Below are 16,308 nucleotides of genomic sequence, written 5' to 3' on the forward strand. Positions count from 1 at the left end.
GTGGATTGCCCCACCACTTACAACGTTATCTTCAGCCGTCCCGCATTGGTCGACTTTGGCGCCATCACCTCCATCTACCACCTCTGCATGAAATTCCCGTGCGATAATGGAGGGGTGGGAACTATCTCGGGAGATCAGAAGAGCGCCCAGAAGTGCTATCACATCTCTGCCCGACCAATTTACATGTTCCGCGAAGAACCTCTTGAAGAGGAGAATGATGATCTACTTCCACCCCTGCCACCAACAAGGAGGGTGATCTGGGAGGAAGATGAATTGGATCTACGAATAGGAGCAGACAGGGTACTAGAACCCATGGAGGAGGTAGAAGAGGTGTGCATTAGTTACAACGACTCGACCAGAGTTATCTGGGTCGGAAGAAACCTGAATTTAGAGGTCAGGGCTGCCATTATTGCCTGGATCAGAGAGAACTAGGATATCTTGGCTTCTTCTCATGCATATATGACCAGAATCTACCGCGATGTAATATTTCACGCCTTGAACATTGACATAAATGCAACTCCTGTCCAATAGAAGCGAAGACCTCTACGGGCGGATAGGGCAGAGGCCCTCAAATTAAAAGTTGTGAAGTTGTCCTCAATCAACTTCATTGGGGAGGCCTTGTATACTGTTTGTCTAGCCAATCTAGTGCTGGTACCAAAGTTGAACGGGACGTGGAGAACTTGTATCGACTTCAATGATCTTAACAAGGCCTATCCGAAAGATTGTTTCCCTCTGTCCCAGATTGACCAGATGGTAGATGCAACGTCCGAGTACAAAATATTGAGTTTCATGGATGCCTACTCAGGTTACAACCATGTCTCAATGCTCGTAGCGGACCAAGAACACACCAGCTTCCAGACAAACAGAGGTGTGTACTGGTACATTATCATGCCCTTCGAGCTCGAGAACGCCGGAGCGACTTATCAGAGGCTATCAACAGGATGTTTCGGACCCAATTGGGAAGGAACATGGAGGTCTACATAGACGACATGCTGGTCAAGTCCAGGGCCTCGGAGGGACACACGAATGATCTGGCAAAGGCATTTTCCATCATTTGGAAGTACGAGATGAAGCTGAACCCCAAAAAATGTACCTTTGGCGTGGCATCCGGGAAGTTCTTGGGTTTCATTGCGAGCTCGAGGTTAATAGAAGCTAACCCAGACAAGATCAAAGTACTGATCGAGATTCCTTCGCCACGGAAGCACAAAGACGTTCAAAGCTTAACGGGAAGAATAACAGCCTAAATTTGCTTCATCTCGAAGTCCACGGACAAGTGCATCCCATTCTTCAATATTCTTCGTGGAAGCCAGAGGTTCGAATGAATGACCAAGTGTGAAGAGGCCTTCCTAAAGAAGAAGGAACATCTGGCCTAAGCGCTAATCTTGTCAAAACCAGTGGACAAGGAATTGTTATACCTATATCTGGCCGTGTCGGAACACGCCGTCAGCGCCACGTTAGTGCGGGAAGAGGGAAAGGTCCAACTCCCTATCTATTATGTGAGCAAAAGGTTGCTGGGCGCAGAGTCCAAATACTCGTTAATCGAAAAACAGTCATTTTTCTTACTGATCGCGGCCAGGAACCTGAGACCTTACTTTCAGGCCCACGCCATTAAGGTATTGACGAACCATCCCCTACGACAAGTATTACAGAAGCCTAAATCATTGGGAAGACTCTTGAAGTGGGCCATGGAGCTTAGTCAGTTTGACATAGCATATGTCCCCAGGATTTCCATCAAGGGATAGGCTCTAGTCGAATTCATTGTGGAATGCACTGGGATCACCAAAGATGAACCCGTTGACCTCGTCATGCCTCTATGGAAGGTCTTCGTAGATGGAGCCTCGAATGAAAATGGGGCCCAGGCCATGATCATCTTAATATCCCCCAAGGCCATCAATTACAGAGCGCCCTACGCTTCCAGTTCGAAGCATCGAACAACGATGTCGAGCACGAGGCCATGTTAGCTGGATTATGTGTTGCCCAAGAGGTAGGGGCAGTGAATGTAGAAGTCTACAACGACTCCTAATTGGTGGTCGGGTAGATTTCAGGGGAATACCAAACAAAGGGGAAAGGATGCCCGCCTACGTTACACAAACCCGAGAGTTACTAAATCCTTCAAGAAATACTTCATCCGCAAAATCCCCAGGGAACAGAATGTGTTTGCAGACACATTAGCAAAATTGGCCACTAATGTTTAAACAGAACTCTCTGGGCTTGTCCTGATTGACCATCTTCCCAAACCAAGTATTCAGGACCCCACAATCAATGCCATAGATTACTCCACGTCCTAGATGGGCCCTCTCATCCACTACTTAACCACAAGGGGGTTGCCCGCGGATAGGGCGGCCGCCAGGAAACTTCAATTCTAGGCTCCCAGATACGTCATGATGGATGGTAAACTCTATCGCAAGGGGTTTTCCATGCCATATCTCTGATGCCTATCCGAGACAGAAATGAGTGCAATCATGCACGAAGGTTTCTGTGGAGATCACACAGCCGAACTCAGCTTGTCCATGAAAGTCCTAAGGCAAGGATATTTTTGGCAAACGATGAAGAAGTATTGTGTTGATTATGTCCACAAATGTGAATAGTGCCAAAGGTACGCGAAGATCCCGTGGGCCTCTCCAACGGAAATAACCCTGATGACCAGTCCCTGGCCTTTTGCAGTGTGGGGAATCGATTTGGTAGTGTCGCTCTCGACCAGGAAAGGTGGTGTAAAATACGCCATCGTGGCCGTCGACTATTACACCAAGTGGGTCGAGGCGGAACCAATGAGCACCATCACCTCCAAAAAGGCCCTGGACTTCGTCATCAACAAAATTGAGTGTTGATACGACCTCCCTCACAAAATCATATCCCACAATGGGAAGCAATTTGACAGCGTCCACTTCACTTACTTCTGTGAAATACATGACATCATCAAAAGCTTCTCCGCAGTCGTAAGACCTCAGGAAAATGGGAAAACAGAGGTCGTTAACAAGATTTTGAAAGGAACATTAAAGAAAAAGCTACAAGCCTGCAAGAGAAAGTTGTCGGAAGAGCTGCCCCGAGTCCAATGGCCATACCGGACCACAAAAAGAACATTAACTGGACGTACTCCCTACTCAATGGTGTACGGATATGAAGCAGTCATCCCAGTAGAAACGGTAGTCCCATCTCACAGACGGGACATATATGAGCCTGTCCAGAACCACGCCTTACTCCAAGAATCTTTCAATCTCATTTAAGAGATCCTGGAAGAATCTCAGGTGCATTTGAAGATGTACCAGGGAAAGATCGCCAGGAACTTTAACTCTAAAGTAAGAGTCAAAAATTTGAAATCAACGATCTAGTCCTTAGAAGAGTCTTCCCTGCAACCCAAGATCCAGGAGTAGGTGTTCTAGGATCAAACTGGGAAGGACCCTATGAAATCCAAAATCAAGTATGTCTGGGAACATATCGCTTAAGGAGACTAGACGAAATTGAGGTCCCAAGGGCCTGGAATGCAGAACACCTCTGCCGGTACTATCAGTAGTCGAGAGGGTTTGATTTTGTTAATTCTTTCCTAATTTTTCTTCTTTTTAACAATGTATGCCCCAGGGAGATTTCCTACTTAATAAAAATGGTGTGTCCGAAACATCATAAAGAAATAAAATTTCGCATCCGTCCTCATTTTTTACACTAGTAAGTGACTTAAGATTACAGTTTTTGATCACTTGGGGGGTATGACCATCTATACGAGTAAGTCCAGGAATGAAAACAAAACAGGATGAAATTGCAGAGCTTAATCCTGATCAGGACTATATAGACCAGGGGTAGCAAAACCCAACTCCCAATAAAACAGAACGTAAGGCTCAGGCCTAGTCCCAACCTGGACATACATGGTTCAAAAGTTTCAAAACCCAATAGGGCACAAGGTTCAGAGCCTAGTCCTAACCCAGACATACATGGTTCAGGGGGTACAAAACCCAATAGGACATAAGGCTCAAGCCCAGTCCTAACCCAGACATACATGGTCCAGGGGCTTTAAAACCCAATAGGGCGCAAGGCTCAAAGCCCAGCCCAAACCCAGACATGCACGGTCTGAAAGGTGTAAAATACCTAAAACTCGGTTGACCTAACGTGGTCTCAAATAACCAAATCCCTGTTCATATTTCCTCTATAATGGCCCAGGGCCCTTGGAAGTGAGTCTTAGGTCTAAGTTGTTTAAAATTAGTCTTATAAATGGTCCAAGTCATTGGAACCTAACCCCTAGGTTAAAAATAAGCTAATCAACTAATCTCTGATGGTCCAGACCGTTGGAACCTGAATACCAGAGTCAAGACAAATAAATCAGACAATAGTTATTATCTCCCTAGCGGTCCAGGACGCTGGAACCTGAACGTCAGGACAAAAGTGAGTTAACTAATTAAGTCATATCTAAAAGAAATATCTAACGGTCGAGGCCGTTGGAGCCCAAAGTATAAAATCGAGGTAAAAAAAACTAAGTTATATTGATAAGCCAAAAAATTTCTAAGTTGTTAAGACCCGAACACGGGTCACAAGACAGGCTAAATGCCTTTGTTATCCATAAAATTAGCATTGGTGACGTGGCAAGTAATCCCTGGACACGTGGCTGACACCTAGAAACGTTCTGCTAGAGTATCGACCAGAGGACACATTAGAAGCAATGTAAGCCTGTCTTACCCGCGACCAGTCTGGTCGATAGTTCCGTGTACAAGGCAACATTTATGGGAAGATCTTTATGAATCCCGAATTTATCTCACACAATCTCCTGAGTATCCGATTATTCAGGAAAGAATATCTGTAACAATCTTTTGTAATCCCCCTTGAGCCTATAAATAGCAAGAGATAGCTCAAGGGAGGGGATTTTTGGCCTTTGATACGTGAGAGATTATAGTGATTATCCTAGGAATACCGTATTGTTCTTGAGAAAGTGGTGAAACTCATTGAACCCTAGTTCTTTGATCACTCTTCTAGTTTTTATATCAATATCATTCTAAGTGGACGTAGGTCATTACCAGATCCTGGGGCCGAACCACTATAAAATATTGTGTCTTATTTACTTTTGTCATTACGTTCTTCTCATCTCTTTCATTCATATCAAGCATATTTTGACTTCGTGTCAGTTGGCCAAATCTTGGGTCAACATTCTGGTGCTTTCATTGAGAGCTTGATTTATCGTTGTTGAGAAAATTAATGGCGAAAGCTGGAAAGAAAACTGGACAGGCGGCCACCACTGCACCGTCAAACCCGCCACCTCCTCCTCCTCCTGCAAGCGTGGCGGAGGATGAGCCACAACTGGACTTTGAGGAGGAGGAAATGGATGATGCAACGCTGAAGAGTACCCTGGGCGCGTTGCAGGAAGAGCTGGCTAGTCTGAGAGCCAGTCAGGAGACTGTTGCTGAAGTTATGGCGCGACAGCAGCAGGAGATTGAACGGCAGCACGCGGAATTGAGCGAAAGGCAGGCGGAGGTGGACCGCCGCCAGAACGAAGCCATGGAAGCCCTTGAGGCAGCCTTGCTATTAGCCAGAAATCAGACTGCACCTGCCTCGCAGCCTGACCAACCAGTGAATGGGCCACCCCAGAGGGGTCCTAATCCGAGCCCACCGATCCAGCCTTCAAGTCCGCAAAGGCCCGAGCAGCCTCAGATGCCCCATGACGATGTCCCACAGGATCCTGAGGCACAGCCACCATCCCAAGCTGCTCGGGGTAATCCCCCGCAACAGAGGCAGAATAGGGCCGAGCATCAGCCTCGCAGCCCTAGACGTCGTAGGGATGATGGGCTGAACCTACTGAATAGAGGTCAGTACCCTCCTGGCAATAGGAGAGACTCAGAGTTAGGCTCTGCGGTCCGGGGCCCCCCACGGCACGATGATGGACGGGGACACCACGAGCAGTGCAGGCCACACTCTAACGCTCCGGATGGTTCAGCCAGGAACGGACATCGAGGGAACAGTCGATCTCACCATAGCCAGTCGAGGTTCAGAGATGGCCATCGATACAATGAGGCTGACTCAGGCAAAGGAAATGCCAGTGGGAGGAATGGTGAAAGAGGTAAAGGCAGGAGCCAGGTACCTCAATATGACCAACCAAATAGACAGGATGCTAGGGGGCAGCCCAGAAAAAATAATGTCTTCAACCGGCTCGGGGGTAGCGAGCAGCGGAGAAGAGAAGAGGACCTGAGAGATGTACTCAATGATCGCCGTGAAAGACACGGCGAGAACGTCCCCCCGGCAACAGAGGCCACAGCGATTCCTACCACAGTGCAGGACCAGATAGACGCCCTCAACCAGGCTGTGCAGCAACTGGTCGGGGGAAGGACTTCATACATTGACCACGATAGGAGGAAAGGCACTCCTTTCGTACAAAGGATAGCTAACGCCGAAACTCCCAGAAAATTCAAGATGCCTACGCTTCCAAACTTTGACGGGTATGGAGACCCAGTCTCGCACGTTAATAAGTTTGAAATTCAGATGGACATTTAGAAAGTGTCCGAAGACGCTCGGTGCAGGATCTTCCCTGCAACACTTTCTGAAGCTGCGCAGGAGTGGTTCTTCAAGTTCCCTCCCGCGAGCATTGTTTCTTGGGAAATGTTCGTACGCGAGTTCTACGGACAATTCTATGCTGGTCGCATGCACCCAACCGAAGCAAACCAGCTAGTCAAAATTCGCCAGCAGGACGGGGAGTCAGTGAAGGATTACGTCCAGAGCTTTATGCGAGCGGCGGCTGGAGTAAAAATAGTAGGAGACGAAGGCAAGATGATGGCCATTACCGCAGGGGTTAAACGTTGCTCTCCCCTATGGAAAAGTCTCCGAAAAGAGGGAGTGAGAACTGCCCAAGAATTCTTAGACCGAGCTGACCGCTACATTAAGCTCGAAGAAGCCATTGCTGATGATGGAAAACCCTCGAACAAGGGTAAAAAGGTTGCCGAACCCGCCAAAGCTGCCAACGGTTCCAAACCTAATGGCAACGGCAAAGGCAACGGGAACGGCAACGGTAATGGCAAGAATGGTGGAAAACGGCCATATAACGAACCTTCCACCTCCGACAGCAAACGAGCTAAGGGTAATCGTTATGAGCCTCGGTTCACTAACTACACTGCCCTCATTGAGTCTCGAGGAGAGGTTTACCAGGCCACAAGCTCCAATGTGCCTTACAAGAAACCTGGACCCATTCGGAAGGACATTTCGAAAAGAGACACTACCAAGTTCTGTCGTTACCATAACGACTACGGACATGACACTAATGAATGTAACCAGTTAAAAGACGAAATCGAGTTCCTTATTAGACAAGGACACTTGAGAAGATACGTACGGGCCTCGGGAAATTCCCAACGAGAAGCTCCAGGTGGCAACGAGCAGGCATCCACACGCCAACGCTCGCCACCATTACAGCCTGCCCCCGTGGCTGGAACACTCTTAACCATCTGTCGAGGCCTGCACCTCGCGGGAAATAGCGGAAAGGCCAGAGAACGATATGCTCGGACTCTGCGCCACGACCAGGACATCGAGATGATGACTGTGGAAGACCGTGCACCGAAAAAGGCTCGGTCAGAGGAAGGTGAGATAACCTTCTCTGATGGCGATGCTCAACACGTCCAGTTCCCACATTCCGATCTGCTGGTCGTGGATATCCAGATGGCCAATATGATGGTGAAGAGAGTACTGGTCGATACAGGAAATTCAGTGAACATCCTGTATAATTCAACACTAGAACGCATGAAATTGTCCGTACAAAACTTGGAGCCATGCAATCAAACGATATACGGCTTCTCTGGAGAAGGACTCGCCCCAGCTGGAATGATCAAACTCCCAGTAATGACAGGTACAGCGCCTGCAACAAGGACATTACTCGCCACTTTTGTAGTGGTCGATTGTCCTTCGGCGTACAACGCCGTTATTGGAAGGCCCATACTGGTTGATCTACGGACCGTCATCTCTATGTGGCACCTAGCCATGAAGATCCCAACAGACGCGGGGGTAGGACGTGTTTTGGGAAACCAAAGAGAAGTCAGGGAGTGCTACAACGCCTCGATCACAAAGGCGAAAAGCGGAACATCAAGGGGCACTGCCCCAGATAGATTGCAGATGGCAGTTGATACGCAAGCCCAATCAGGTGATGAAGTCACCAAATAGGGTGTTGCCCAAAGTGAGGATGGAGATTTGGATCCTCGCTTTGGGGATTTTGAAGAAAATGTTGGACCCATCGAGGACCTGGAGGAGGTCCAACTCGACAAAGAAGACCCAACCAGAGTCATAAAGGTTGGGAAAAACTTAGAGCCTACCACGAAGCACGCACTGGTGGAATTCTTGCGAGAGAACCAGGAAGTTTTCGCCTGGTCGCATAAAGACATGATTGGGATAGATCCTACAGTAATCAGCCATGTCCTGAATATAGATAAGACCTTTGCACCCGTGCAACAAAAAAGAAGGCTGCTCGATAAAGACAGATCACGAGCCTTAAAAGAAGAAGTCGAAAGGCTAAAGGAGAATGAATTCATAAGGGTGGCTTTTTATCCGTCGTGGGTCTCCAATCCGGTGCTGGTCCCCAAGCCTAACGGCAAGTGGCGGACCTGTGTGGATTTTACAGACCTCAATAAAGCCTGCCCAAAAGACTGCTTCCCACTCCCAAGGATCGACCAGCTGGTCGATGCTACTGCAGGGCACGAGATCCTCTCATTCATGGATGCATATTTGGGCTATAACCAGATTAGCATGCATCCCCCTGATGAGGATCACACCAGCTTTTGGACCGATACGGGCTTGTATTGCAACAGAGTAATGCCCTTCGGACTGAAAAATGCAGGTGCGACTTACCAACGGCTAGTCAACCACATGTTCAAGGAGCAAATCGGTGTAAACATGGAGGTATATGTGGATGACATGCTGGTAAAATCTAAGAAAGCAGAAGGGCATGTGAGGGATTTACAAGAGTGCTTTAATGTGTTAAACAAGTACCAAATGAAATTAAATCCCCTCAAGTGTTCCTTTGGAGTCGGATCAGGGAAGTTTTTGGGGTTTATCGTAAATTCAAGAGGAATTGAGGCCAACCCCGACAAGATAAAGGCCCTGATCGACATGAAGTCACCAGAAAGGATCAAAGATGTACAAAGTTTAACCAGAAGAATCGCAGCCCTAAGTAGATTCATTTCGAAATCAACAGACAAGTGCGTCCCATTCTTCAATCTACTTAGGGGGACAAAAAGTTTGAGTGGGAAGAACACTGCGAGCAAGCATTCCAGGCGCTGAAAGCTCATATGGCACAGCCTCCCATCTTATCAAAGCCGATCAAAGGAGAAACTTTGTTTATTTATCTGGCGATTACTGAAGTTGCTGCCTGCTAGTGCGAGAGGAAGAAGGTGCACAAAAAGCAGTCTACTATGTCAGCAAGAGACTGATCGGGGCAGAATTGAGATATTCGCCAATTGAGAGGTTAGCATATTTCTTGATCCTTGCCTCTAGAAAGCTGCGCCCCTACTTCCAAGCCCATCCTATCACAGTTCTAACTGATCAGCCCCTTCGGCAAGTCCTCCAAAAACCCGAGGCGGCTGGGCGATTGTTAAAATGGGCAGTCGAGTTAGGGCAGTTCGAGATAACCTATTCACCGCGAGCAGCAGTAAAGGGACAAGTCTTAGCCGATCTTATTGCAGAGTTCACCGAACTCCCAGACAGCGAGCAGTGCGAACAGCCTGAAGCGCCCGAGCCTCAAGACAAAACTCCTTCGTGGAAGCTATTCACGGATGGTTCATCCAACGAATCCCACGCTGGAGCGGGAGTGATATTGATAACGCCGGAAGGGCATCGATTTCACTGCGCCATCAGGTTCGACTTCACTGCATCAAACAATGAAGCAGAATACGAAGCACTCCTCGCTGGATTGAGAATGGCAAAGGATATGAACATAAAGACGCTTGATATCTACAGTGATTCACAGCTGGTGGTGAATCAGGTCCTAGGAGAATATCAAGTGCGAGGTTTGAAAATGGTAGCCTACTTAAATAAAATAAAGGATCTGCTAGCCCAGTTCACGAAGTACACCCTCCAGCAGATCCCGCGAGATCAGAATTCAAACGCGGATGCCTTAGCCAAACTCGCGAGCGCAAAGGATGCTGACACTTTGAACATTGTGCCAGTTGAAAGACTGAGTAAGCCGAGCATACAAGCAACTGAGTCCAGTATGGACATTCGAATGGAGGATACATGGATGGCGCCTTACTTGGAGTATCTGACAAATGGTACGCTCCCAACAGATAGGAACAAAGCCAGAACTCTGCGAAGACGAGCTGCTAGGTACATACTGGTCGATGGTGTTATGTACCGAAGAGGATTCTCAATGCCACTACTCAGGTGCGTTACACCAGAAAAGGCTAAGGGACTCATGAAGGAGGTGCATGAAGGCTCCTGCGGGGATCACGCTAGGGGGCAGAGTTTGGAAAAAAAGATTCTAAGGCAAGGCTACTTCTGGCCAATGATGAACGAGAATTCGATGGAGTATGTACATAGGTGTGATAAATGTCAAAGGTTCTCCAAGATTCCACGGGCAGCTCCAAACGAACTGAAACAGATGCAGAGCCCGTGGCCTTTTGTAGTATGGGGGATAGATTTGATTGGATCCCTGGCCACAGTGAAAGGCGGAGTAAAGTACGCAATTGTGGCAGTTGATTACTTCACCAAATGGGCCGAAGCTGAACCACTCGCAACCATCACGACCAAGAAAGTTCTTGACTTCGTCATCAAGAACATTGTATGTAGATATGGTTTGCCCAGGAAGATAGTTTCAGACAACGGGACCCAATTTGACAGCGACTTATTCACCAATTTCTGCGAGAGGCATGGAGTTATTAAAAGCTTTTCTTCAGTTGCACACCCCCAAGCAAACGGGCATGTCAAAGCCGTAAACAAGACTCTTAAAGATACCCTGAAGAAAAGACTTGAAGAAGCTAAAGGAGCGTGGCCAGAGCAGTTGCTTGAAGTCCTCTGGTCGTATAGAACGTCTCACCGTACAGCAACAAGACATACTCCATTTTCCCTAGCCTACGGATATGAGGCCATGTTGCCTGTCGAGTTAGATCCTCCCTCGCATCGGCGTTTGACTTACGACCAAGATCAGAACAGCCAGCTAATGATGGAGTCCCTAGACTCAATCGATGAGATACGAGAGAAATCTCAACTCCGAGTTGCTACATACCAGCAAAAAGTCGCCCGGTACTTTAACTCCAAAGTTAAAGAAAGAAAATTCAACGTCGGTGACTTGGTATTACGACGAGTTTTCTTAAATACCCGCGACCCTACTGCTAGAGTGCTCGGACCCAATTGGGAAGGACCTTACCAAATTGAAGAAGTCCTTCATCCAGGCACATACAAACTTGCACGCTTAAATGGAGATCTCGTTCCCCGCTATTGGAATGGAGAACACCTGCGCAAGTATTATCAGTAAACAGCCCTTTTTAAAGGACTGGCTTGTATTAAATTTTTTTTAATTTTTACAAGTTTTGCAAAGAGGGTTATCCACGTCGTATGGCTAACTGCTCGTATATGTAAGGTTCTATTATAGAATCACTCGTAAAGACATGTTTAGTCCATTTTTAATACGAGATTATAAGGGACTGTGCGCAGCCAGTCATTCTTTCCAACCTTTGTGAATTTACATTTACAAGTATTTGTTCATTACGTGTGTTGTTTTGCTGTATTACAAGTATCATTTTTTCGCACGAACAGGAATGTTCGAACAGGCCATGGTCAGGGCAAGTGACCAAGGACCTAAAGCTCCTCGATCACTTGGGGGGCATATAAGGCACATCGATAGCAAAGCATACTCTCAAAGGTATGTAAACACATGAACAAAATGAGTGAAAGCATGCTACAGTACTTAGAATATTTTTCAAAATTTATGTTTTGTTAAATCTTACCAAAGTACTATGCTAAGTTCGGTCATACGGACAAATGTTATAATAAATAAAGATATTATAGCATCAAGATTTAAGCTTTTACACCGCAAGCATCGCTGCTTGGATGTACATGTTCGAATAAAAGAAAAAAGGGTTTACTACCCATGCAGCAAAGTTTAAAAAGAAATTATTGTCTTTACATCACGACCCGTGGGTCGTATAGCCAAAAAGAAAGAAAAAATAAATGAGAAAGTTTAAGAGGCATTTGGGGCCGGAGGGTCCTGGGCAGCATCCTGGTTGGTCGCGTCCTCGACAACTTCTTCTTCTTCCACACCAACGATGCTTGTAGAGGCAGGGATCCTCAATCTTGCCTCCTCCTCGGCCAGTTGGGCAGTGCAGCGAGCCAACTTAGTAGCCCAGACTTCCTCGGAAAGATAGCTAAAGTCGGCACCCTGATTATGTTTCCAGAAGTTGTAGAAACATCGGAGCGTCGTATTCTTGTACTTTTCAAGATTTTTGGAGTTGTCAAGCTCCAGCAGCTTCACCTTGCCTTCAAGAGTGACAATAGCCTCGTCCTTGGACTTGAGTGTCTCTCCCAGATGCTTGATCTCGCAAAGATGGGTTTGGTTGGAATCTCGATACTGCTGCCTCAACTTTACTGCGGCATCTTTTGTAGCTTCAGCCTCTGACAATTTGGTCACCGCCGCATCCCTTTCTCGAGCCATTGCCTCCAACTCCTTGGCGTGCCTAGCCTCTACAGCCGAAAGCTCCTCAGCCGCCTTCACTTGATGCCTCTCAGTGGCCTTTGCCTTGGCCTGCTCGATGGAAGCCTGGATACGGGTACGAGCAGTGATAGCAGATAGCAAGGCCTGTGAACAAAGGAAAGAGTTAGAGCCTGCCGTGAAGAATAAAAGACTAAGGCTTAAAAAATTGAAGAAGTACTCACACTGGAGATTTCATTCAGGGCCCTGTTCAGAACCTGGTCGGCCCCCATGTTTTCAACCTCGACCATTGCATCTCTGACATGGTCACCTTTGCCAATGCGGTCAAGGCGATCCCTGGCTGATCGAAGGGTACGGCTCATGAGTTTAGCCCCGAGAGCTTCGTCACGAATAATTTCCTCTCTGGCGGGCGCAGCTGGAGGATTTGGTGGGGCAGGAGGAGTCTGCTTCTCAGTAGGAGCTGGTGGATGAGTTTGCCCCGTTGGCCCCGGAGTTTCCCTAGTTGGCGCATCCTTGGGATGGTCTTCTGTTCGACTCTTCTTGGCTGGAGGGCCTCGGCTGGATTCGCCATTTCTCCTCTTGGATCTCCACTGGAGTTGGGGAACCTCCTATTCCTCCTCGGCCTGGTACATGTCAAAGATATTGGGAGTGGCCATATCTGCATGCAAGTAAACACAGAAAACTAATAAGAATGAGAGGCAGATGGAAATACATTATATGCAACAGAAGAAAGGCAACAAAGTGAATACCCGAACTACAACTACTGGTCGCTACACTATTGACTCTATTAGTCATATACTCATTATCTGGCATGAAGAAGTCTGGCCCTAATTTTGGAGTATACGTAAAATTGCCTTCCCCGTCGAACAAATGATAGGGAATTGGCAAACCATTTAAAAGTAAAATAGTGTTACCATTATCATCAGAGGACTCTCCCAAGTCCACAGCTGGCTCTTTGGCCTTTTGTTTCCCCTTGCCTTGGGGAGCAGAAGTCCTTTCTGCGGAAGGATTGCCCGTGGGCTCCCTAATAATAATCCCCGTTGGCCTCCTCCTCCGAGGAGACACGGGAGGTTGCTGCTCGGGAACCCCCTCGGCAGTGGCTTCGTCCATCACGGACCCTATAGTTTCATGGCGAGGAGCCAGGAGGCCAGACCGCCTCAAGTTTTCTTCAATCACCAGGATCTTGACGCTTTTTGCTGCGTCGGACATCCTGAATAGAGTATTAGACCTCAACACCATGGCTGGTGTTGGGGTCAGACGTAACCAAGGGCCTGAAAAATAAATTACAGTTTAAGAAAAACGAAAGGAGACACCTTGAGTAAAAGTATTGACCAGTCAGAAACGGTGCTTACCTCCTCGTGCAAAGGCCAGGTTGTTGCTGGATATGTCTGAGGTAAGGAAGTACTCCTTATTATATTGCCCCACATTCGAGATATGCGTTGTGTCACTCAGGAATGTTCGATTGGTTTCCTGGTGACAAAAATGGAAGAAACCTGTTCCGTGTTGTTACGGGTTGGACTTGAGGTCAAAGAGATAGTTGACCACGTGGGGTGAAGGTTCTGGCCATTTCTTAAGTTTATACAGGATATAGAGTGCGGCCAGCATTCTATATCCGTTTGGAGTTATTTGGAAGGGGGCGACACCAAAATAATTGGCCACCCCCACAAAAAAAGGATGAAGAGGGAGATAAGCTCCCGCCTCAATATGATACCGAGACCAGGCGCTGTTGACACCTCCGGGGAGGTTAGCCCTCTGGTCTGCGACATGTTGTATAATGGAAACCCCTGTGAGGGGGGATCTCCTGAAGCAGTTAGCAATCATTCGAAGAGTTACTGAACTAGCTGGGGAAGTATACCACTCGACATCAGGCAAGTTCTGATGGCGAGGGCTGGCCCTAATTTGGATATTAGGGTCAGGAACAAGATTTTCTCGACCACTGGTCGAGGGAGCCCTTGCCTGCAAATCAGGCCGGGCAGGAGAATTTGGGTTGTTTTCAGACTCGGGTCTTTTCTTGCCTGAAGATTTGGAACGGGCCATTGAAGGAGAAGGATGGGGTCTGGAAGAGGATCGCGAAAAAGGGATCTCGTGGACACGGTCAGCTGGTTGATCTTCTCCCTCGAGCAGTTGGGCGATAAGGTCGTCGTCAATAGGCCTTTCACCTCCCCACAAATCTTGCATTAAAGTCTGCATACAGAAGAATGGGGAGGTGAGGATAGAAAACTTTTAAAAGCTTTTTAGAATAACGTTGGTCGAGTATAAAAATTAAGTTTTTATACAACAGCATTCTAACAAAAAGCTTAATCTTTCTACACGAACAGTTTGAAAAACGGATCAAAGGGTGAAAGTAAAAAGTTTTTCTGAGAAAGCTTTTTCAACTCCCCTTAGGGTGGGAAAAATTTATTTTTTCAACTAGCCAAAAGATCGAATTTTTACATCGATTTTACGTCCTAAAAAGCATGATCCTGGATTTTAAACTAACTCGTAACCCTATTTCGCCTACAAAATATTCTGTCTACAAGCGTCTCGAACCAGAAGCAGATAAACTCAAACAGTACGCAGTCAGAAGCATGCATCACAAAAAATTAGAAGCGTGGGAACTCGAAAACTTACCAAGAAAAGTGATTGTGGAGATGGAAGAAAGATCTTTGGAGATCAAGGAGCTCTCGGACGGGGTCCTGAAAGTGCAGACGGAACGGTCTTCAGGAACGTTAAGGGCTCTGGATTTTAGGTTTTCTTGTGGAAACGATGGCATGCGTAAAAAGAAAATAAAGGCTTCGAAGGTCTTATATAAGTTTGTTTCTGATAGTAAAAATTATAATCATTAGTTTCCCTTTTTCAAAGTATGGGGAAGCGGGATGGCCGTCAAAATCTTTTCTGGGGAACCGAAAGGACATGATTAGACAGAGGTAGGTTGCTTTTTTCAAGAACACACGAAGGGTTCTGACACGTCAGGTGGGGTTACCGAAGAATCGTTCGTCCAAAATTTTATTTACTACTCGTGATAAATAAACTTGGGGGCAAATGTTATCCATAAAATTAGCATTGGTGACGTGGAAAGTAATCCCTGGACACGTGGCTGACACCTGGAAACGTTCTGCTAGAGTATCGACCAGAGGACACATTAGAAGCAGTGTAAGCCTGTCTTACCCGCGACCAGTCTGGTCGATAGTTCCGTGTACAAGGCAACATTTATGGGAAGATCTTTATGAATCCCGAATTTATCTCACAAAATCTCCTGAGTATCTGATTATTCAGGAAAGAATATCTGTAACAATCTTTTGTAATCCCCCTTGAGCCTATAAATAGCAAGAGATAGCTCAAGGGAGGGGATTTTTGGCTTTTGATACGTGAGAGATTATAGTGATTATCCTAGGAATACCGTATTGTTCTTGAGAAAGTGGTGAAACTCATTGAACCCTAGTTCTTTGATCACTCTTCTGGTTTTTATATCAATATCATTCTAAGTGGACGTAGGTCATTACCAGATCCTGGGGCCGAACCACTATAAAATATTGTGTCTTATTTACTTTTGTCATTACGTTCTTCTCATCTCTTTCATTCATATCAAGCATATTTTGACTCTGTGTCAGTTGGCCAAATCTTGGGTCAACAGCCTTATACATCATTTCCCTAGTTGTTCCGGTCATTGGAACCAGGGCCCAACATTCGACCCAGGTTCATGCAGAGTGGTAAAACACTTAGTGAATTTTAAGGAAAAA

This window comes from Humulus lupulus, chromosome 2, assembly GCF_963169125.1.
Source record: "Humulus lupulus chromosome 2, drHumLupu1.1, whole genome shotgun sequence".
NCBI lineage: Eukaryota > Viridiplantae > Streptophyta > Magnoliopsida > Rosales > Cannabaceae > Humulus > Humulus lupulus.